This window comes from Numenius arquata, chromosome 6 (genome assembly GCF_964106895.1).
Source record: "Numenius arquata chromosome 6, bNumArq3.hap1.1, whole genome shotgun sequence".
NCBI lineage: Eukaryota > Metazoa > Chordata > Aves > Charadriiformes > Scolopacidae > Numenius > Numenius arquata.
The window spans coordinates 7,431,626-7,455,581 of NC_133581.1; the positions used below are offsets into that span (position 1 = coordinate 7,431,626).

At 45.7% G+C, this 23,956-nt stretch overlaps 1 long non-coding RNA gene across 1 annotated transcript in view; it reads right to left on the bottom strand.

The window, feature by feature from the left end:
• The window catches only part of LOC141466030 (uncharacterized), a 34,818-nt gene extending 13,309 nt beyond the window's left edge, over positions 1–21,509 (bottom strand). Inside the window, exons 1-2 of the long non-coding RNA XR_012463287.1 lie at positions 21,467–21,509; positions 11,910–11,995 (exon numbers count right to left, since the gene is read on the bottom strand). This is a non-coding gene — a long non-coding RNA (uncharacterized lncRNA). The remainder of the gene's footprint in view (positions 1–11,909; positions 11,996–21,466) is intronic.
• Between the last annotated feature and the right edge of the window lie 2,447 nt (positions 21,510–23,956).

The following is a 23,956-nucleotide window of genomic DNA, read 5'->3' on the forward strand; positions in this document are numbered from 1 at the left end:
CTTTTTTTGCCCCGAGCCAAGCTGCCATGGGGTGTGTGACAGGAGGGCTGCTGCGGTCCCCACCGGGGCTGGGCTCTCCGTGAGCACAGCTGGTTGGGGCTGCCCTCATCTCAGATGGAGGCAGGTGACACCTTCTTCCCTTTCACTGCTTGGGGAGGTCCTTTTCAGGCCTAATTGTCCCCTCACTAGTTTTAGTCTTATGTAATTTAATTATTTCAGCGAAGTTGCCTCCTGATTTATGTCAGTGCAAGTGAATGGAGTATCAGCCCTTGAACCTTTTACCGAAGTATGATGTTACACTATTTCTGGACATCATCATGTGCTGGTTGTGCAACAGATAAGAATAATGCTTGGTAAGTCATTAGTACTTCAGTTCAATTTGTGCTAAAATCATCAGCTACATCCCATTTAGTTTCTAAAGCCTCCTCATTATTGCTGCAAACATCAGACCCATGACCTGCTTTCCACTCTGTGAGAGAGGGATAAGTGAATTTAATGTGACCTCTGCGTTACCAAAAGTCTGTGGCTGCTCCCCTGAAATCAGGTGGTGTCTTATCATTGACTTCAGTGAAGGTAGGATCTGGTCCAAATTTCAAACACTTATTTTTCCAGCAGAGGAGAGCAAGGCTTAAACTGCTGCACTTCTTTGGCAAATAATGAATGGGACCTCATTACATCCGTTAGGACGTGACTTTACAGATGATTGCATGCTGAAAGTATGCCACCGATAGACTGGCTCTGCCCTGAACTGTGAAATTTGCTCAGAGAATCAGAGACTGCTAACTTTCAAGACACTTCATTCATTCTCATATCATGAATGGTTTTGTCAATGAATGGGACTGCTGACCTTGATGATCCCGTATCAGCATTTCCATTCCTAGGTACAAGCACACAGTGATGCTGTGACTACTGAGCATTATTCCTGCGTTTTTTTCAGATGAAAAATCATCCACAGTAGCATTTGCCAGAATTTCTCTTCTCGTGAGATATTACTCTGACCCCGTTAATTTACAAAGAATTTGATGTCTCTTATGAAAGCAATGTACAGATTAAGAATCAAAGGAATTGCTCCACAACTGTTATGTAGACAATCTTGGTCTGACTTTCTGAATATGTATTTACTAAACTGTTATAAAGCAAGAAATTACAAAATGCACTTGATTAAATTTATCCCTGTTGCATATTAGAGGTGAAATAGAAACAGCACAGAATTAGAAATGGTTTGACCATGATGAACCTTTTTGCTCCTGCCACATATTCCCTGAACTCTAATTTTTAGAGGTATTATGGGGCTAAAGTCAGTAGTCCATGTGTGCTTCTCAAGAGTATCTATGACGGGTGCTGCATAGAAAGCTTGTTAAGACTACGTAAGAGACTTAATGATTTATGGATTTATTCTTACAAAACTTTTCTGAGTCAGATAAATATTGTTATTGCTGTTCGGCAGATGGGTAAATTGGGGGACTGAAAGCTTAAGTAGCACGCACAAGATCACCCAGCAAGTCTAGAGAAAATAGGCTGGAACCAGAACGTTTCATTTCTATTTTCATGTTCTGTAAGTGTTAGATCATCCTTCTCCCATGATTAGCTGCTACTCTGGCATGAACTCAGGACCATTATGATAGAGCTATTTTTCATACAATGGGATGAGACTGCCATGGCTTTAATTACAAGCATGTGTTCACTCTTTTATGGCATTGTGATTGTTATGTAAGGTGATGTGTAAAATTAATGAATTTTAAATTAGGAGTTTACATTACAAACCCTTTGGGTAGGGAAAATTTTCTTCCTCTCTGTCCATACAGCACTTATTAACTTGGAGTCCTAGTTAATGACTGGACCTTGGAACTGCTACACTAATGCAAGACCAAAAGTAATTATGAGATTATTTTTATTCAAAATAGAAGTTGTTTTAAATAAATGAAGAGGAAATCCCACCTTTGGGAATTTGGAGAAAAGACCGAAGTGCTTACTACTGGCTAAGCACACTTTTCATAGAATTTACAACTGATGGGACAAATACTCTTAAAATTGTGTATAAGTGTAGGGGCACCCTAAATGCATGCCCCGTAACATATGCTCCTAAATTTTGTAAATTTAACCCAACTCTTTTGGAGGACAACGTGATGATTTCAGAAGTTAATAAATGATGCTACATTTATAGCTTCTTTTCAAAGAAAAGAAAGGTAGCCAATCCTTATGACTAATAACTATTATTTAAAGTACAATCTGAGACACTCCTTGTAAAATTTCAGCCAGGGTCTTGGCATGACTTAGTGCCCAAGAAAAGGATATCTATATTGGGAATCAACTGCTCTTACACAATCTTTGTGATGTTTTGGAACCACTTAAAAACAAGGAGTTGATGATATAATACATTCTTTGGATTTGGAGATGTTCCTCTTATTCCTGCTTTGAATTAAGAGAATATATTGGTGGTTTAGTTAAACGTCTCTTAGACAAAATTATATGTCTTTCTTTATCATGCAACTGAAGCCAGATCTGTCTCTTACTGTAAAAAAAAATAACACAGGTGTGAAGAACTTTCAGCTGCTCTAAGTATTAGGTCATTTCTATATTGCAGTGGATTTTGAACTGTGGTCTGTAGACCACCAAAGACCTGGGGAGTGTCTGCTGGAGGTCTGTAGAGGAGCTGGCTGGTCAGATAGGATCACCTTCCTTTCTTTCTTTCTTTCTTTCCTTTTTTTTTTTTTTTTTTTTTTTTCCCCCAACAGCTTAATGGTGTTACAAGTAGCTAAAAATGTACTAAACATTTCCCAGCTAGCACTTTTAAATGTTAACAGTTGTACTTGCCTCAGGGCTGTTATGCAGTCACCAAAACCAGGAGGTGGCCTATGTGATCAGAAAGCAGGGGTGGGTCTCAATGACAAAATTTATGAAGATGCTGTCTGTAGTCTGAAACTCTTTAGGAATCTCTAGGCTATGGCATGCTTTAAAACCTGTTGGTAAATGGCAACATCTGACTTCACTAAGCGACTGAGATGTATTTATATCATTGTGTGAATGCAGATAGGGCTCTAATGATTTGTAATGACTTTTTTGGAAGTGATACTGTCATTATACATGTTATTGAGAAGACTTGCTGCTGGTAACATCCTACAATAGCTAATGATCAGCATACTGAGAAGGACAGGTAAAACAGGTAATTTCTTTAACCTTGTATAACCAAATAATAAAATAAAGATATGATCTATTATTTCATCACTTAATAGAACACCCAATCTATTTTTTTTAATCTGAAAAGCTTATAAAGGATACAAGATAACAAGCGCTACTTATAGTAGTATATAATACATACTCTGCATTTGATTAAGAATTGTAAACACATGATGAGTCAAAAGGTTAGGCTACATTTTCTCCTTTGAAACTCCATTCAGTGTGTCCGTGAGGTGGCAGAGAAATAGCCCAAAGTAAAATTTAACCACCCTTTGTGTGGCACTTCTAGAGCTGGTGTTCAGAAGAGACTTTGCTGTTGAAGGCGCTATTTTCCCACTAAATCTAGAGGGCAGAAAACTGTTTCACTCGTGTTTTCTTTCTGAGACAGAGAGCTGGCCACAGCAGGGAGAAGCATGGGTTATCAAAATATTTTTTGCTATGGAGTATGCTTATAAATCACAGATTTCACAATGCTACTTATGCAGAGTTTATGATGGCAATTGTCTGTCTGTTACAACTGGGACTACTAAAAGGATTTGTCACTGAAATTGTTGAGGCGAGAATAATCTTTGGCCATTTTTAAACTGATGCAATACAAAATTACCCAGGAAAATAAAATGCAGCTAAACCCTGGGCAAGAAATAGACACAACTCGGGGACCCCACTCTAGGTGATTGGTCTAAAAGAAGAAATTGATTTCAACAGGCATAGTAGATCAATCATGAATTGCTGAAACAATTAGTTAAAGCCATTACTTGGGAATCAATAGAAAAGAAACTGTACCCATTTGTTCAATCCAGGAATTTAAATTTCTCAGGGTGCCATGAACAAACTGTGAAATGTATCTTTAAGATAAAGTTTTTAATTAGAACTGGCAGTTCTGAACCTGCTGTTAGCAGGAGCCAACCTACTGAAAAAGAGCCCGATGCAATAGACTGTAAAGTGTGTCTGCTCGCTGCTTTAGCATTTAACAATTAAAAAAAACACACAAAAAGCAATCAACCTTTAAAACTGAAAGCTGTGTTTGAACATCAGCAATCAGAAGATTTTTTTTGTTCTCTGGTTAAAGTAGTTTGGAATTTTCAACTGTCATTTCTTACAATAGGTGCCAAATACAGCTGGTTTCCTGAAGGATGACACTTGTTTTACAGGAACACACACACACACAAAAAAAAAAAAAAAAAAAGAAAAAAAGCACCTGCTGTAGTAGACTCAGCAATCTAAGTACCATCCTATGGTCTGCTGCTGGACTGCTGGTGTGGGCAATCCTTCATGGGTTGCGACCTGATTCCAGCAATCAAACAAGAACATGCTGAATTACAGTTTGCTTAAATTGCATTGTCCTTATTGGGACTTAAGCATGTGCTTAAAGTTGAATATCTGCATTTTAAATAGGGATTATGTATGACACCTACTTGGCAGGCATTACCATTTATTTTCAAATATGCCTCACTGCGTGTTCCTGAGAATGAGAAATGGTGCTAACGCTTTTAAAAATCCCATCCTAGGCTGAGTAAAATAGGTGAATTTGTTGTTTTTGTGAACATTCATAGCGGGGGAAAAAAAAAAAAAAAAGCTTATGTTAAGGGCCAAAAGGTCAGGTGAATAAAAGAGCAAAGTGTCCCATGCCACCTGTCTCTGCTCATTCTTCCGAGAAGCATGAGTCGGTCTCCACTTCCCTTCCGCTTGTGGTTTAGGGGCCTTGGTGGCTTCTGCATTCCTCTTCTTCTTTCATGTTGCTCTAACTGTGCTGTCATTTAGCAGAATCCATGTTTTTTCTATAGTCCAAGCCCAGTAACCCTTGTCGCTGACCTCACCAGCCATGTGCTCAGTGTGAGGATGACTCACGGTAGCGATGAGAAATCCTTGTTCTCTCTAATTTGGTCTTCTCAAGGAAAGGGGGTGTGTGGAGAGGGGATGGGGGAGATTCTAAGATTTCCAAACTTGCTTGCTGGAAGTATTGTGTCAGTTACGGTAATTTGGTGTAGCACATAAATCCTTAGGCTGACTTGCGATTCCCAGCACAGCCCTTGTAGTCTAATTGAGGAATTGCATTTCTGTCAGTCACATACTCTGGTGGAAACGCAAGAATGTGAGAAACAATAGGAGCAGGCTAGTACTGAGTCAAAACAGATAAAGCCAAATTGCTTGTTGGGCTGAAAGATGGGAGCAAGCAGACGAGAAGCAAGTTGGGCAGAAACCCATTGCTGCCACTGATGGCCGTGTGAAGGGTACACTCGCTGCTCTGGGTAGTGTGTGAGCAAAGCGGGCAGACAGGCAAACCAGCAAGAATGCCATTAATCTCTTCTTTATGAAAGAAAAAAAGATAAGGGCATCAAAATAGTAGAGTATGCTACAGCCTGCCGATGGATTTCAGGGCGAGGAGAGCACTCTCTGGACAGATCTGGAGGAATAAAATAGCTGGGCTAAAATCAGGCCATGAAGAGGTTGGGTATGAAGTGAGCGGGGCAGGGAGTGTGCGAGAGGGAGGGAGCCGGGATGGCCGGGGCTGCTCGCAGGCTGCCGGCTGCAGGCAACGCTGTGAATCAGTTCAAGATGGCTACCCAGGGGGAGCACGTGGTGGGCCTCTTTCTCCTCTGGGGACTTTTATTTGTTCTCCCTTTCTTGGTGATTTTCTCTAATCTGAAGAACAAGATGTCCTTAATGAAAACAGATGTTTTGCTCCCTTGCATATGGAAAAAAAAATTAATTCCCCCGAAATAGAATAAACCCAAAGAATGCTGAGACCAGAGACGGGTTCCCACAAAGTCAGGAGAACAAACCTCTTCATTAACAACCTCACCTGGCCGCTCATTTCCCACCGACACACGGTGGAAGCTGTTGATGCAAGGGTCCATGGTAAGACCCAGGTCTAGGAGTGGGCGAGCTGTGTGCAGCCTCTGTAAAGCATAAACACCACGCTGAGCTGGCTCGCAGCTTTCCCCATCCACGGTCTCCCACTGCGAGATCCTGGTCAATGGCAGTTTTTGTCATTGGCTTCAGCGTAACTAGGAATTGGTCCCAGTATTTAATTTAAAGCACAGCACACAAAAACACAAAATCATAACATCCCTGCTACATTTATAGAGCTGCATAAGCCACTGATTAACAAATGGATGAGATACTGAACTTTGCTTTACCATCTGTCTTTAATTACATAAAATAACTTGAAGCAATTAACAAGAAAGAAACACTGTGACACAAATAAATAAATCCTATTGATAGAAACAGATGAGGGAATACTTAGGATATTTGAATATATGGATGAAAGTCACCAAAGCTGCATAATCTGAACCCAATGACATTACAAGTATTATTGAACAGATTTACACTGCCATTGCCAATTGTTTTTGAAAAATAATGTTACCTGCGGAGATACAAAGAAACAAAAGGAAAGCTCTGTGTGTGTGTGACTAGAAAAGAAAATATGTGGTCCATCCAACTGCCGTGATTCCTAAGTTTTGTCTTTCATAGATAAGAGAAAGTAATATCAACAGAATAATATACAAAGCATGAGGTTTCATAACTGCAGACCTAAAACATAAGTCTGCATGCTTATAAGTGTTTAGGCACCAGTGGGGATTAGGCTCTTTAACACTGCAGGATTTAGGCTCTAAGTCTGTTTTTTCAGCATTCAAATACACTTGTTTGCCTTCTCTGTTTAAGCACTTAGAAAAAAAAATGAGTGCTGTACAATAGCTATTGAGTGACTGCTGAGTGGATTAAGAACTGACTAACTGATAGATGTCAAAAAGTAGCTGTCAGCTCCAAATGAAAGCTCTGGAGTCAGCCTGCAGAAATGGGTGTTACGCCTGGCAGGCTACAAAATTATCGTTAATGGCTGAGAGACAAGTACATCCCTAGTAAAACAATGCTGAGTAAATTAGGGAGGAAATTCAGGTTGGTGCAATGATAAATAAATTATGAAGATGGAGCAGCCCAAATTTGGTGAGTGGGACCTCTGCAGACGAGCTGGATTTGAAGTCATGCACTAACAGTGGCTGTATTGATGCACTAGAAATTGTATCCCAAGGGTGGTGCTTGAAAAGGCTTTGGTATCATTGAGGGGAAGCAACCAGAGACAGGACTTGGTCTGATGATGCGAAAGAGGATTAAAGCCGTCTTTAAACGAGTTAGCAGGGGCAGATGAGTTGAGTGCAATGCTGACTACATGGCAGTGGTGCGTTACAGTGCTGTGGGTGCTAGAAATCTACAGAAATCTGGCAGAAAAGGCATAAGAACCGCTTGCAGATTGGAGAATATGCTTTGCCTCCCTTATCAAAATGAGATGACTGGATTACAGTGTATAATTACCTTCACAACAAGAAAAAAAAGTGTTTTGCATCAGATGAACGCATTACAATAATCAGTGGGTGGAAATGTAAGCCAAGCAAATTTAAGCAAGCAAAGGGGCTTGGATTTGTAGCAGTAAGTGTGGTGAACTGCTGAAACAAACAGCCCAAGAAAGTGATAGTGTACGTATCAAAACTGGATCCCTTTCTGGAAAATACGTGTCAGCCAAACAGAAATTATTGGGCTCTGTATATGGGGAATGGGGCAATGCTACAGTCTGTGACAGAGAAGAGGTTAGAGAGGATGAGCTAATGGTCCTTTCTGGCCTCAAAATTCATAAATCAAGGAAAATGTCTTAAACATTTTAGGCCAAAGTCTTCTTATTTCATGCAGCTAAATCATCCACTAATCCCAAGGAAACACTGAGGCAAACACCATCAGGAGCAGCAAGAGGTATGGGCTTGGACAGGATAAAGCTTATTATATATACATTTTGTGTTAATATGCAACAGTATATACATATATATTCTGTATATTATAGATTGGGGGAGCGAGGCTGTAGGCTATGGTCAGCACTCTCAGTCGGTGTCAGCGAGCAAGGGAGTATGCTCAGCGGATAAACTGAGAGATAAACAGACTGGGTGGGAATGTAGGAGAGTGGATATGGGGACCACTGAATATGTAATTTGCTACTGTTTCAGGTATTCATGTGGAGAGCAAGAACTTTAATTGTTTTGGCAGGGAACACTGCTGTGTAGACTGAAATGGGAGAAAGAATGTAAACAAAGGGCAACGATCAATTGCTGTGTTATCGTAGCTTGTAGAAATGTCTTGTGGGTCATGGCAGGGACTTTTGACAGACATTGTTCTATTTAATATCTCTATGGTGATCTCAAGGCAGAGGTAAACAGCACAATAGTGAAATGTGCTGATGATACTAAACTAGGAAGGAATGCAAACAGGAGACAGCAGATAAATGATATCAAAGGACCAGCAGATATTAGAAAGCTGGGTACAAAATCCCCCAAACAACTCATTAAAAAAAAGGAGGAAAAAAAAAATAAAAAAAGAAGATATATATGAATGTACATGTTCTTGCCATCAATATTGCTAATAGAGTTTCAAGGTATAGTGGACAGCAGATCAGATGGGAATGAGAGATGAATTTGCACAGTGATAAAGGCTATATCTGCACATATAGACGTGTTACAAAGCAGGGAGGTAATAGTTCACGTGTAAAGCTCTGTGTTACTACATTCAACTCTGTGTTCAATATTGCCAGCCGCTGACTGACTGGAAGGAGTTGGAAGGAATCCCACAGCAATTCAAAGGCTGGAAAAATCACTTTGGGGGAAAGACTGAGGCTCAAACCCAGCATCTCATTAAGCACAAACTTAACTTAAAGTGCACGAGCTGTGCTGCTGATTTACAACTGCCTTTATAGCCCTACTAGGTGGCTTTAACAAAGAAACTACATATCAGCTTAAACGGTGCACATGTTTAAACACTTTGTTAGGCTGGAGCAGAAAGGGCTTGGTTAAACCTGCCAGGAAATGTGACAAAAGTCTACGAGCTCTTGGCCACTGAAAGGTGCATATTGGCTGCACTGAAATCAGCAGGCAGTCATGTATTTCCATAAGGCTGCTGCATTCCTATGCATGGAACAAAGGTCTGCAAAGGCTTAAACCAGCCAGTATTATTTAACTGTAAGGGAGGAAGGCAGCAAACTCAGGCCTTTTGGGTGTATTTTTTTTAAGGTGAAAACTGGAAGGCTGTCAGATGGTCGTTCAAGGGGAGTTTGTGTTGCTGGGGGTTTAGATGGATTTGAATAAAGCACCGGAGAATGCCTATAAAGCACAGCTTTATGTCTTTACATTGGAAGGCTGGGAGTTCTTCCCTATCCCAAGAATTCCTGATCATATGGAGTGGCCACAAAAGCTCCACAATTCAAGGTGGGAGGAATGGTTCCCTTCTGAGCTCTGAAATCATCTCTGCGACTGTTCATAAAAGAGTTCTTTTGAGCCTGAATTCTTGATGCTGATTTTCAAACCAAGGAAAATTAATCTTTAAAGAATAAGGCTGTGAAGTGCTGAACTGGGATCACAGATAACAGTGGGAATATCTGTCTGTGTAACCATTTATTGTGCTTAGAACTGAGAATTATCTGAAACAGAGAGCAGTTTGTTCTGTAAGAATGGCATTTTGCGGGAGTTAGTACTCAATTCTTTTTGAAAGTCAAGACAAGGTGAATACCCAGCTCCTCAGACTCTTTTAAACATTGCCACAGACTGAGTTTGTTTGTTTGTTTGTTTGTTTTTGTTTGTTTGTTGTTTTTTTAAATTTTGCTCAGAAATAGTAGAAAACAACTCTCTTCTGGAAAAAATTAACACTTCAGTGTTTCACTTAATGATTCTAGACTTATAATGTGATTAGTATCACATGATTTTATAATTAGTATTAGCAAATCAGTGTATAAAAGAACACATAATATTTAATTTTATCTTTCAGAAATTTAATAGTGAAAATAAGAGAGTTTGCTTTGGCAGGGATTTAGTCTTGGAAAGTTAGCAGGCACTCTTCTGAGCTTGACTAGTCAATACCCATAAGAATTTTACAAAATCCTTGCACAGATTATGAAAAAAGCAACAGGGAAAGACCAAGGGAATGATGATTAGGGTAGAGTTTCCCTTTACAAATCTTGATTGAACAAATACTTGAAAGTCATGTTTGTCATGATGGGATGGAAGTCAGGATATGGGGTTAAATTATTCATGTGACTGAATATCTACAGATCCTTCTCCTTTTTCTTCTTTTCGTTGCCCTTTATTTATGTCATTGCAATTTCACATTGCACCGCTTCATTCATCCCCTAGTGCTTTTATTCTCCTGATAGGATGTCTATCTGTGATTCTGTAATTCTGTGATAAGCTAGTTCAAGTGCCTACCTCACAACCTGTTGCTCTCCTCACACAGTTACTTGGTTCAAACATTCAGCATTTGGATGCAGAGTTGCTACAGCAGTTAAGATTTGTATGTGTAGTACAGTACAAAAGCTACCAAAAGAGGGCAACATATGAGCCAACAATGAGAAATGTATCCTGACAAGTTTACGGTTGTGTATTTGTGACACCCTCCCCCTTTCTTTTTGATAGAGCAAGAAATTTTAGCAGAGCTGGTCAGGAAACAGAATTTCCATTTTATGGGAAATTCCAACACTTGGGAAAAAAGTGAAGGTGCTGAAGTTTTCATGTCAGAGAAAATATATTTGGCATGATGGAAGTGTTCCATAAATGTCAAATCATTCTCACACCAGAAACCGTAAAAGTTATAATGACATTAAAATATTAAATTTAATAGGAAAAATGTTAAACATATGAATGCTGTGAAGTTCAAAACAAAATTAAATGAAACAAGGAACACTTAAATGTTTTCACTTTATGGAAACAATACTTTAAATATTACTCAATGTAAATGTTAATATAATGTAAATATAATTTTAATTTGTCTCCATCAAAAATGCTGTCAAAATAAGTACGCTTCCAAAAAAGCAAGCTGATTAAGACCAAGTTGTATTTCCTGAAAGAATATGTTTCCTCTGAACATTGTTTATGTTTTCTTGCGGTGAAATGCCCGAGAGAATCTCAAAATACTCTTAATAATCCTGCAAAAGGCTGAGGTAAATTGGCCACATCCCAGGACCGTCCCCGATGCTGTGTTTGTGAAGGTAGACAAAGTGCTATCCCAAACGCCAGGCATGTGAGCTCAAGAGTGAGTATTCCCTGGACAACACCAAATGTGCGCTCATTGGCTAACAGGTTATTATAAACAAAGTTTTTTTCAAAGTATTGAATAGTACTCCAAGGAGTTAGACAGTCTTGAACACATGCCAGCGTGGCAATGGATACCGTAAGCAAATATAATCTACCTCACTTAGGGTAAATATTTGGCTACCAATGTATTGAGAGCTCTTTAATTCTTTGTACACTTCTATCATGAGAACCAGAGGAAAGGCAGGGGAGATGTAAAGACTGAAGGGGGATTTTTTTCTTCTCTTATCAGCTGCCCAGATAGGCTAGCTGCCAGTCAAATTAAAAACCTCACTGGAGGAAATGAATGAAGGCCTGTAGGTGTAGAAATCTGCTGTTTATACAGCTGCACCAAGTTCTGCTAATGATCAACCAGAATCAGCCAAGTCTTCGTGGAGATATGCAAAATTTTGTGGCAGTGTCCGGAAGGTTGATTATGGAATTTAGGACATCCTCAGGGTTTTTTCTTTTTCCTTTTTTTGTCTCATCTCTTTTTTTCCAACACTAACTTCTGCTTTCTGCTTGCTTCTATTATTGCTTAAAATGCTGGAAAGTATCTGGGAAGGAGAGGGGGGCAGATCTATGATCTATCTGAAGGGCAACGAAACATTTGGAAAGTTTGGAAGTACTCACCCATCTCGAAGACAGGATGTTCTGCTTGCAGGAACAATACCTTATCTTCTCTCGTTTTTCCGAGTCCTGCTTTTGCATCTGTATTTCTGTGGATTCCAAAAGAAGGAAAGATTTACTTTTCCCAGCCAGAAACAAGTAGAGGTTTCTGTCTGGAGGGTTTCTCTATTGTCTGATCTATCACGTGAATGACAACTTCACTTTGTTCACCTGACGAAGGGCTACAGAACCATAGGGTGTCAAATAAGATGTTCAGTATAGGAGTGAGAGCTGCGCACACTGTCTGTGTGGCTGTATTGACTCTAATCACAATGTTTTCAGACAGCTCCTGTATTCTGGATATGCAGGAAGCTATTTATACTCATCTGCTTGTCCTTAATTTCTTGTACTGCTCATCTATTTTTGATTAATGTCTTGATACTCCCTCCCAGGCAGTGATGCTACTTTTGGGAGACGAATGAGGAACAGTTATGGAATGTAATACATGTATTTTAATGGTACTGGGAGGTGTGGTTCATTATCCAATTGTGTTTATTTGTAGGAAAAAAAGGTAAATCGCCTCCTGAAATAGCCTTGCCTGGTGGGTATGAGCCTACACGTCTGACTGCCATCTTATATTCCCACTTTACCCAGCAGCCCAGTGACTGGTATTTATTCAGGAAAGAACTGGCCCATGCACACAGACAGACTGATTCTCTAAGTGGTTCTGCACATGCCTTTGCTTCTTGACTTCTGCCAAATTCAAGCCTAAATTCTGGGAAGCAACAATAACACTAACAGGAGTCATGTCAGAGTTGAAGGCGATTGCATTAGCTCTGCGAACACAAACCGGACTTCTTCTTCCTCTTTAGAAATGATTTTTAAACATGCCTTGGCTTCTCTGAGCTAGTGTAGTTTTACCCTGTGAGTCAGGTTATGAAGAGGGATCTGTTACCCCCTTCACAGATGCGGTACGTGAGCCCAGTTACATCACGTTTCGGGGCTGATGGATCCCCGAAGGGAACTGCAGTATCCAATCACGTGCTTTCTGCCTCTTGCTATTGATTCTTGTGGTTAGTCTGTTTCTGATTTTATTTCTCTGTGTAGTTTAAGGGCAAGTCTGTGGTTGCCCCATGTGCCCAAGTGAGGGAGCAAGGGTGCAGAAGACTGCCTGAAAATAAATAAATCAGAAACAGATAGACTAATTACAAGGACAAATGCCAAGGGACGGAGAACACACAGCATCCTCATGATCAGATACGCCTGTCCTGTTGGAGGAGAGATGGATGTTTCACCATGTGACATAACTGTACCACATTGGAGAAGAGAGCCAGAGCATCTTCTTCCTCACCTGGCTGAGCAAAACCCTCTCGTGTGGTTTGCCCACACGGCATGTCCCAGCATGGGGAGGAACGGCTTCCCTGAAGTAGGGGTGGGGAGGAGCAAGGCTGGGAAATGAGAGGCTGCCCTCACTTCTCCAGTGCCTGCCCCGACAGCCAGTGGGGCTAAGCTGACACGAGGAAGGATGTAATCTACTCCTGGTTGTTTTATGCTCAAAGCACATTACTTCCTTCCGTGGAATAAGAGGATAGTCATGGGTGTCGTTGTGACTCATGGTCTCCTGGGGCAGCACGGCTCTGTGCCATGCCTATAATCAAATGACCCAGGGGGTGAATTAGGAAGGCTTTTGATGTCATTCTCTGAGCGCTGCACCACAGGAGACAAAGACTTAATGTAACGTCAGGCTATCTCTTAAACATAACCATGAAACTAACTTTGACTTGCCAGCAGCTGGTACAGGCAGTGGCCTCCCTACACCGCTCTGGCACTTAGCATAAGAAATGTCATTATGTGGGTGGATTAGGCAGAACCTGTCAAAGTTGTGTGCGTGTTCTTTGGCTGTGTTTCCTTCCCTGGGCTAATAATGCCGAGGAGACGGGGAGTGGGTTGACACATTTTCTGGCATGTGTCACGTAACCCAGTGAAGTGGAGGACATGTCAGCCACAAGACTTTTCTGCTTTAGTAAGTCGCAGGCAGAAGTGACATGCTGCAGCGGCTAGCAGTCTTAATCCTCTATGTATTCACACCGCTAGCGCCTTCATCATGGTTTCAGCTTCCCCAGGGCTCTCTGAAGGAGCCAGAGGTACGTCTGGAGGAAAGGGTAAGGAAATGTATCCAGACAGATATTGTTTAAACTCAGAGAAGCAGCAGTAGACCGAGGCGTTTGCATAACATGTTACCTACAGACCCTGAAGAGCTTTACAACTTGACTGACACGATCTCCGTAAGAAACACTGAATTTGGCGCTGATAAACAGGCAGAAATATTCAGTGACTCTTACACAGTGTACAAAAATGCTCCATGTCAGTTCAGCAGAGGATACAAAGAATACCTGTACCTGATAACAGATTTTTAGGACAGAAGATGCTAAATCAAGACAACCGGAGATCGATGAAATTCAGGACAGTCACTGTCGCTGGCTCCCTAAACTGGTGTGAGGGCAGTCGATATGAGTATTAAGGTGAGGGAATTTCCCAAGATCTGGCACAATCTCAAGGTAAACTGTCCTCAGGGGAACAGGGAAGAGAGGGTATTCATTCTCACAGAGAAGCCTGGTTTTGCACAGCTCCCTGCTAAAAGTCTGTGCTGAGGAGATGCATTTTAGTCCCTGGGCTGAGGCAATATGCCAGGTGGGTTCTGCACAAATCACCATCAGAGTAGCAGAAGATGGTATGAGAATGTCTACCCAGTATGACTGAAATGCCATCTCCTGTCACTGCCAGTATGTTGCAGGCTGTGTTCAGTTGTCGGGAAAAGACATATCGGCTGGGTGTCAGCTGCATGCCATGAAACACGCAGGTCCTAGGTCTGATGTGACTTATAGTAATGACAGCAGCAAATTCACTATGAAGAGTTACTATACTGTGATTTCCCTGTAGCTCATAATTAAAGAAGAAAAAATTAGGCCCAGCAGCTTCTGCAAGTAACTACATGTGAACGACAACCACTACTCTGTTGTAGCATCTCGGGTCAAGAACTGCCATGCCCAGGTGCCGTGTTCTTGTTCCCTGTAAAAATGAAGAGCAGTAGTTGCATAAGCATGTAAGCGGTGAAAATACAGCTTGGCAGGCATGGAGGAAGCCTGTGTGGAACTGCACAATAGCCCCCCATGGATGGGGTTGCCTCCTCCCTTCACTTGCTGGTGTTGAGCCACAGCATGGGATTGTAGTACTGGGGGTAACAGAAACTGCTCAGTAGCTATACCTCCTGCAAACACACGTCATCTCTCCTGATGTGGGTGCTGTCCCTGTGTCAGACACTGTGTGTTAGCCAGTCAGTCAGCTGGTGCCTAGTATGTGGGGCTGAGGAGCTGGACCGCAACTTAAGGGACTGCACTGGGATTGCTCCGAGATGCCAATTCTGCCGAAGAGGAGGAAGAGGCAGAGGATAATGCCGAGATGGGAGATGACTCTGCCACTTAATTTGTGCTTGCCTGCACTGCTTGACATTTGTGTGAAGGTGAGACAGCCTACATCAACACGGTACCTGACACAGAATTTGTATTGTCCCATGATCAGCGCGACCCTGCTCAGATAACGTAACATCTCCAGTTGTGTAACAGCACCATGTTCTCTAGATCACAGGCCTGCAATCATTATTGAGCTGACTGTTTGTGCACGGGGGAGGGAATTCAAATATTGTTAATCAGTGGAAACGTTAGCTACGTGTCCCTTGTTGGGAGTAAATCAACCCCATTCCTCATATATCCACATATTGAAAGTAGGAACTCATTGGAGAGAAAAAATGTGTGTCAGGAGGGATAAAGGAAGAGCTTTCATCTGTGTATGAGTACATGACATGCAGCGTACACAACCGTGTTTAGGTAGATACCAGTGTTTTGTAATTCAAGGGTAGCGTAACTTTAAAAAAAAAAAAAATCCACTGCTGCCACGAGATTTTTCATTTACAGCCAAATAAAAATTAGGTTAAACTCTGCATGCTCATTTATTGCTTTTACTTCCTCCCACTTTGTTTGTTTGATTGCCGGCTTTCTTGCATGGTAATGTGTATCTTGTTTGGTTGCTGGTTTGTTTTTATTTGAAATAATTTTGCATGTAATTTTCTGAACTCTTGCAGAGCAGAGAGACTAGTAAATGTGTATGTTTATGCACCTTCGTCCATGTACAAAGACTGATGGATAGCTAATAAAATGCATATCTCTGCAATCCTTTCATGCTTAAGATCCCCAAGCAGAAGTTGTGGGTATTCAAATAAAATAGAACTGATCCAAAATGGACATATTTAGCTTGCTTAGATAATAGCAGCCCCCAGATATGTGCCTCTTTCTGCAGTTGGAAATCTGTCAGTTGAACAAAGAGGAGGATACAGTGTGAATCAGGCTGTCCTAAAAGCTTTATGTGATAGACACACTTTATGGAGTTAGTTCCATTTCTCACACATTTCAAAAGCAGACTCAGACCCTAATTATCATGAGGAAAAATTCCACAAAATCATTTTTTGTAGTCAAAGATTGCAATGTATTTTAAAAGTCAGAATATATGTTAAAAGAACTGAGTTTGTCCCAAGGCTTATGGTTCAGCTGTACAAAGCTTCTCCTTGTTCCTTCCATCTGAAAAATTATTCCTGAAAAGTCATTCTGCATATGGTTTTTCTGCTATTTTTTCAGGAAGAAAAGAATATAAATGAGCTGTAAAGCTCGTGTTGTTCTGAACTCCTTCTCTGCTCTTTCACCGATGAGTTCATCAAATAAAATTCCACAAGAAACAAATGTTATTATGAGATTAGCAGAATGAACGCCGGAGTTCAGATACTAAACATTTTTTTTAAAAGCAGTGGGCTTAATGACGTGAAGGAAGTTGTAGTTTAAACATCAAGGTCAATTATTTCGTTAAATATTATTTAAAAGTTACTTGCCTTGAAACAAAACCAGAGCTATCCATTTCCCAAAAATGCAAACAGATTATTCTGCCCCTGTTTGTCAGCTTCACTAGATAACTTCTATTTGATCTTCAAATGAAAACAGTTTCTGTTTCAGATTTATACAACAGGCTGCCTCTAAAAAGAAAAAGATCTTAAGGTTGGACTGCTGCTTACTTTCTCTTCTAATCCTGTGAGAAGATTTGCATAAGAAAAGCAAGTAGATTTGAGTCTAGGTTTTTCTGTCTACATCGAAAGCATGAGGATCAGCCAGTCCTCTCCACTTATTCAGAAAGAAAACGATTGCTTTTGTAAGTCAGGTGAGCAGGAAATCTTTCAGTAAGTTCAGCAAGATTCCTTTAAAAGTAACAGGGGTTACTTATCAAGGCAAATGGAGCTTAGATAAATAATTATAATAGTCAAACACCGGGAGTCTAAAACCTAAAAGCTCCAGGTCCAGGCATGTTTCCTGGTACTATATACTTAGATTTAAAACAACATCCAAAATTGGTATTTCCTGGACCTTGCAAAACAGCTTTTTGTATTTGCAGGTAGCCTTCTCACAGTTTCTAACAGCATCAGTCTCATTTGGGATCTCAGTGAGCAGAGGAGTGCTGGGTGGTGAGGAGCTCCAAATGTGACCCCTGAAGCAAACTCTGGTGTAGAATGGCAATATGGGCTTGTCTCTACGAGTGCTGTGAAGCAGAATAGTTTAATGTGTGCAACGTACTTGGAAATTCTTTTGGTGCATGAAAAGGCAAATTATTACTTTATAGGAAGAGGATTAGAAGGGATGTTTTGGATCATAGGGTCAAGTCCCTTGCTGTGGGTGGTAACCACATCTCAGAAGCTGGTTCACATACCAGTCAAATTCCATCTTCCAGCTGCTTTGGTTCCTTCCCGCCTGCGGAAGGCCTTTCTGGGTCCTCAACGCTCTGGTGGAGTGAAGGTGCTTTTCTGTTTCCAGCCTGAAACCCTTCCTGGCCAGTTTGTACCAATTCTTTCCTGTATAATTATTTTATTTGGGAGGAGGGGAGGGAAGCTGTCTCATAATTTTAAGATTCATTTGAATTTTCCTCTGAGCCCCAGGCACCTGATGGAAAGACGCCAGCAATGCTGTAGGCTGGTTCGATGTACCAATAAAAATAAAATAAAATTAAAAAAAAAAACCAAACGAGTAAGAAAAGCACCATTCTTAGAAAGCTTCCAGCGTTCCAGCTAGAGCACAAACAGCTTCTTCTTTGGGACTCTCCTCGGGTAAATCAACAGCCCCGGGGAGAAGGGGCCGCAGCTCTTGTGGTCTCGCACAGACCCAGATGCCCCCCCCCGGGGGGGGAACCACAGGGGAAGGAGGAAGGAAAGGGGAAGGGAGGGTCTCAAACCACGGTTGAGACCTTGCCCGAGGTGGGGCGACGCTCCGCTGGGGCGAACAAACGCGGAGAAATCCGCCCCCCCTCGGGACGGAGGTCCCTGCCCGCCCCGGCGGGGCTCAACTCCGCGTTCCCTGTCCGTCCCCCCGGGGCTCTGCCCCCTCCCTGCCCATCCCGCCGGGGCTCTTCCCGCGCCCCCCCGCCTCGCCGGGGCTCAGCCCCGCGCCCCCGGGCTCCCGCCGCCGGGAGGCAGCGCGGAGCGACCGGGCTGCGGCAGGGCTCGGCGAGGGGGGGCGAGCTCCGTTTTGCCCCTTAGCTCGGGTTCCCCCCTGCGCAGGGAACAGGCGCTTTTGCTGGAGCCCCGCTCCCCGGGGCTGGGGGTGATTTTTCGTTTGGTTTTTTTTGGTTTTTTTGTTTTGTTTTGTTTTGACCTTCTTCCTCCGCTGTCTCCCGCGGACCGTCCTGGCCCCGCACCGGCGGCCCCGAGGGCGAGCCTCGGGCACGAAGAGGAGTAGCCTGCGGGGCTGGAAAGGTGGCGAGCGGGAAAGATTTGGGGGCACTTCCCCCTCCCCGGGATGGGGGACAGAGTCAGTCGGTCCGTGTCCTCCGGCGGCCTGTGCCCCCGCTTCCCGTGGGTGACGGCAGTGCGTGTCCCCCGTGGAAATGCAGTGCGGCAGCAGCTCTCTGCCCCCTGCAGCGGAGGGACGCGGGACGCAGCCCGGGGCCCGACGGGCCATCGGGAAATGCCACCTCCAGCCCCGAAGAGCTTCCAGTCCGTGGCTATACTCGGCTCGACGGGGGAGCAAACAGCCCTCCCATATCCCCAAACAGCTATACGCCCATCCAGCCCCCAAACCCAGTGAGGCTGAAGCATCAATCACCAAATGCCCTCGAAAAGCCCCGGCCGAAGCTCGGCACCCCCAAAGGAAAATGAAAACCAAAAAGCGAGCGAGCCAACAGCACCACTAACGAGCACCCCAAAACGGCGGGGCGAGCCGAGCCACACCGCCAGCCCGGGCGCAGCGCTCTCGGCCCGCGGCCGGCCCCGGGCAACAACCCTCGCCCTCCACCACCGCCTGTCGGTTCCTAACTCAACCAGATAACGGGGGCGGGATGGGGGTTGAACCCCCCGAGCCCCAAGTACAGTCAAACCATAAGGAAACAGATGCAGGTTAAGGTGAGAGAGCGCGTTAGGTGAGCGCTGCCGCCAAACTTGCGTCTCGCACAACGGCGGGCAGCAACGGGAGAGCCTCCCCCGACGGCTCCCGGAGGAGCCGAGGAGCTTTTCCCGGGGAGGGGGATGTAGGGGGGGTGGCGGTGGCCGCGATACCGCTTCACAGCGCTGCCCTCCGCCAGCCCTGCGCGAGCGAGCCGCCCCGCTGCGCACCTTCCGCCCCCGCGCAGCTCCGCTGGGACCTGCGCGGCTTTCACAGGGGCGATCGCGCCTGGCCGGCTCGCAGCGAGCAAGAGCCTTTCCGGGAACAGGCTACTAAGAGCTCACCAGCGGGAGCGAAAGAGGAGGGGGGGGGGAACGGGGGGAAGAAATAAAAGGCTAAAGAAACAGCGCGATTTTGGGACCAGGACCAAATCCTAACGTGTTACATAAAAGCCACGGGCGGTTCTTATCAGCAAGCCCGGCCTGAAGAGGAACAATCCCCAGGAGCGGCTCCAAAACAACCCTGTTAAAGGAACAATTGTGAAATGCCAACTTCCCACCACAGTATGAACAGCAGGAGCCGGGCATGTCCTGTCTGTAACCGGGCTTCTGACAACCAACAGGGAGAGGGGAGGGGACGGGGGGGATCCTCTCTTGACAAGATTTATCAAGAAACATTTAACTGGGCTTTAATCATATTAGCAAGAGCCCAATTAGGGCTGAGAGCGAAGCGAGGCGGCCGGCGGGCTGCGAAGAGGAGGAGGAGGAGGAGGAGGGGGGAGGAGGAGCAAGCGATGGAGTCACTCGAGGATAAAGTCCTTTCATCAGGCTGCGCTCTCGGCAAGCAGAGTGCGAATAATCAGTGCCCTTCACCGGGGGGACGGGGGAGGGAGCGGGCGGGGAATGTGTGTAAAGGATCATTAAGGCCAGGCAGAAGGGGGTTTTTGTTGTTGTTGTTGTTTTTAATTATTACGGCTATTAAGGTGTTGTCTCTGGGCTCCCTCGGGCGCTGTTCTCAGGGACGGAGCGGGGAAGAAGCGAAGGGGCCCGGAGGCACCTGCTGCACCGCGACGATCTGCGCTGCGTGTGCGGATAGTGCTCTTTCGCCCACGGCCAAAAAAGGGGCTCCGTCCCTCCCACCCCCCCCACCTCCCCGAGGGCGAATTTCCTTAAAAGCCCTTTCCCTGGGTCGCCTCTCCCTGATGCCGAGCGCTTCCCCGGCGGCATCCCGTCTCCCAGCGCGGCTCCGCGGGGGGAGAGCGGCGCCCTCTCCCCACCGCCCCAGCTCCGCAGGGCGCGGGTTGGGGGTGCAGCGCAGCCCCCGGCGGATGCCAGCGCGGTAGCCAGGGCTTGCCGAAAGGCCGGGGAGAAGCGCGGCGCTGGGGCCGTCCGGGACAGGGGCCGAGGACTGAAGGTGTCTTCCCAGGGTTCAAACTTTCCGTGCTTTCGCGTGGGCAACCTGCCCCCTCCTTAGGGACTCGCCCGCTCCAGCTGTCGGGGATGGGGAGGGAGCACAGCAAAGAAATAAAAACTCAGGATGACAGGTGGGAGCAAAGGAAGACGCTGGCGATGAGCCCCCCGCCCTCCCCCAGGGTTGCGCCACCTCGGCGACACGCCGGTGGGAGCGCGGCAGCGGCCGTGACCCTGCCCGCGGCTTTCGAGACATCGCCGGTAGCTGCTCGCAGCGGCCCCGGCCACCCCCCGCGGGCAGGAGCGGGGAGATAAGGCTGTTGGGCAACGGTACACCTTTCGCCCAAGAGGAGCCGGATCTTTGCACCGCGGGGCAGAGGATGCTGATGTTTTATTTTTTTAACACGGCAGGGCCGGGGGGAGGGAGGGGGGGGGGGATGTTTGCCATTCGCACCGATGAGCATCTCCGCTGGCGAGAGCGATCCCCCCCACCCTCCCCTTGCGCGGAGGGTCTCTCGCCCCCCTTCCCGCCTCCCCGGGGCGCCTACCCCTCCCCACTCCCCGGGCCACCGCAGCCTCGGGGACGGGCGGCCCGGGGGCTCAGTGCCTCCTTCTCCCCCCCCCCCCCCCCCCCCCCCCCCCCCGCCTCGCCCCCTGCCCTTTTTGTGACCGTGCTCCCGCCGCACCTTCCCTATCCCACGCTTACCTTTCCGGCCCGGCCGCCGAGGGGCTCGCCCCCCCCCGCTCCCGCCCCCCGCCCCGTCTCCGCCATCCCCGCCGAAGGGGTGTCGCACGCCGCCGCGCCGGCAAGAGCCCCGACTCTCGCCTTGCGCGCACTCGGCTGGCGCTGGCAGCCCCGCCGGGTTCATCCGAGGACAGCGGCGGCTCCGCGCCGCGGCTCGTCTGGCTGCCAACGCCGCGGCGGGGCTGACGCTGCCGCGGCCGGGGGGTGACTCACGGCGGGCCCGCCGGTGAGCGGATCCGCCGGTCAAGCGGGGAGCGGGGACGTCGCGGCCGCTCCTCGCCCCCCTTTCCCCGGGCACCGCCGCCCCTCACTCCCCCTTCCCCTCCCCCGGGTCCTTCTGCTCCTGCAAGGTGGAATAAACGCCCGGTTTCCCGGCAAATATTCACCTTTCCGACACCGAACGGGAGGTTTCCCCCCCCCCGTCTTTGCCGGGCCGGCACCCCCGTCGGAGGTGGGCCGGGGTCCGGCCTCGCGGCCGGCAGCGCTCCCGGCGGCACCCGTCCCCCAACGTAAGTGACCGTCGGGTCCGGGAGGGGGTGGCCGTCCCTCGTGTCCCTGCCCCGGGGCATGTGGTCGGTGGGGCTGCTGTGCCCAGGGCCTGGTTGGGGCAAGCGGGCCGGGGCCGACCTCCGGCCCTGGCCCCCAGCTCGGCCCAGCGGGACTCAGCCCGGCTGGGCGCCCCCCCAGGCAGCGTGTCCCGGGGAGCGTCGTCTGTATTCACCCGGGCAAAGGCAAACAAAACCGAGAGCCGGCTGAACGGCGGGGAGGTGGGGGAAGAGGGGGGCTAAGACCTGGAAAGGGACCCGGAGTCAGAGTGCCAGGGAGCATCGGTGTGATGCACCACTGATGGTCTGCCCTGCTCAGCAAACGAGCTGCAGGGTTTTAGCTGCATGTGGTTTCCATGGAGTCCTCGTGGCATGTCCCAGCTAGAACGTATGGCAGATGTCTTCATGGCGAGCGCACATTGGGTCTCCTGCTTCTGCGCAGAGGTCCCAGGTGGAGCCTTTTCAGATCCTTTACACTGCGGAGCTCAGCACCCACAGTGCTTTAGAGAAACATGCTTCATGCATGACATCCTTGTTCCGAAATAGGTTTTTGAAGTGAAGCTGTGGCAACATACATCTTCCAGTCCGCCCTATCGGCTGGATGCACGACTTAAAAAGCAGTTGCTCCCTAAAATTAAGAGATTATTAAAAGCTCATTTATCAAGAAACTTAAGGCATGAAGGTGATGGGAATGAGTGCTACGTTCTCTGGATACACGCTCAAGTTTTGGATATAGCAAGAAGGCATGACTGGGCCTGTACTTAAAAATACTCCAAGCTACTTGTCAGAAATGTGCTAAAATGATAAGCCATGGATTTATGGATGGGGATTATGTTGTCAGTGCTTCAACCTTAAATTCATTTTTAAATCCAAATTTCAGTCCTTTGAGAAAAGAGAGTAGGAGGAGGAAGAGACTATTATAATAGAAATGCTGACATTGCTAACTGGTGGTGTGAATTCACTACTATAATAAGACCTCAGCTAGCAGCCTAATTCCAAAGAGGTGATGTTATCCAGTAATAATGTAATCAGTTTGTTGGCTGTAACATAGGAAACTGGGAATTGGTCTATTTTATTGCTATTTTTGGCCAAAATTAAAAAAAATAAAAAGCGATAAGATGCCAGGATCAAGGCAGGAGATCTACCTTTGCTATTTAAAATAATAACAGAGTTCTTCATGAACATTTTTCACTTCAATGCAGTTTTTCAAAAGCATATTTTAAAAGGGACAGCTAGTGAGAATGCAGGATTTCAAGCTAGAGATTGGAGGATGGAAAGGCCCAAGGGTGGAACATTGTTAAGAGTTTTCAGAGAGGTCCCGAAAGCACAATGTTCACTTTACAAAATAGAAGTTTTCTCCTGGGTAATCGCTGAGTGAGTTCGCATTGATTTGCAGCTGCAAATTTAAAGGAAAAAGACGAAAGAAAAGAAATGAAAAAGACAAATGCCCTGTTAGTAATTTAGAATTATGCTGCAACCATTGAGAAAATTGCATCAGATATACGAAGAATTGGAGTTGAGCGCTTAAGCTTTTGAGTTTATATATTCAGTATTTTCCAGCCCTCGCATCTTTCTTTTGATAATTATTTTTAAGAAATAAACATTCTGACAAGTTTCAAGGCAGTTCGCTCTCAAATTAGAAATAGCAGCATAAGTGAATTAACTTGTAAGGCATATGCATCAGTGAAACTTTATTGGTGAGATCTGTAGAAGGTTAGTTAGTGATGTTAGTGAAATCAGGATTTCACCCACTGTGAAGGTAGTACTGTTGCAGAAAATTACGAGGATAGAGACAGACCATATCATCCGCCTAGTTCCAGTTTAGATTTTGCTGTTGCTCTTGATATTGTTCTGTATGTTTAACCTGATCCAAAATTCACCGAGATCAATGGGACTCTTTGGGTTC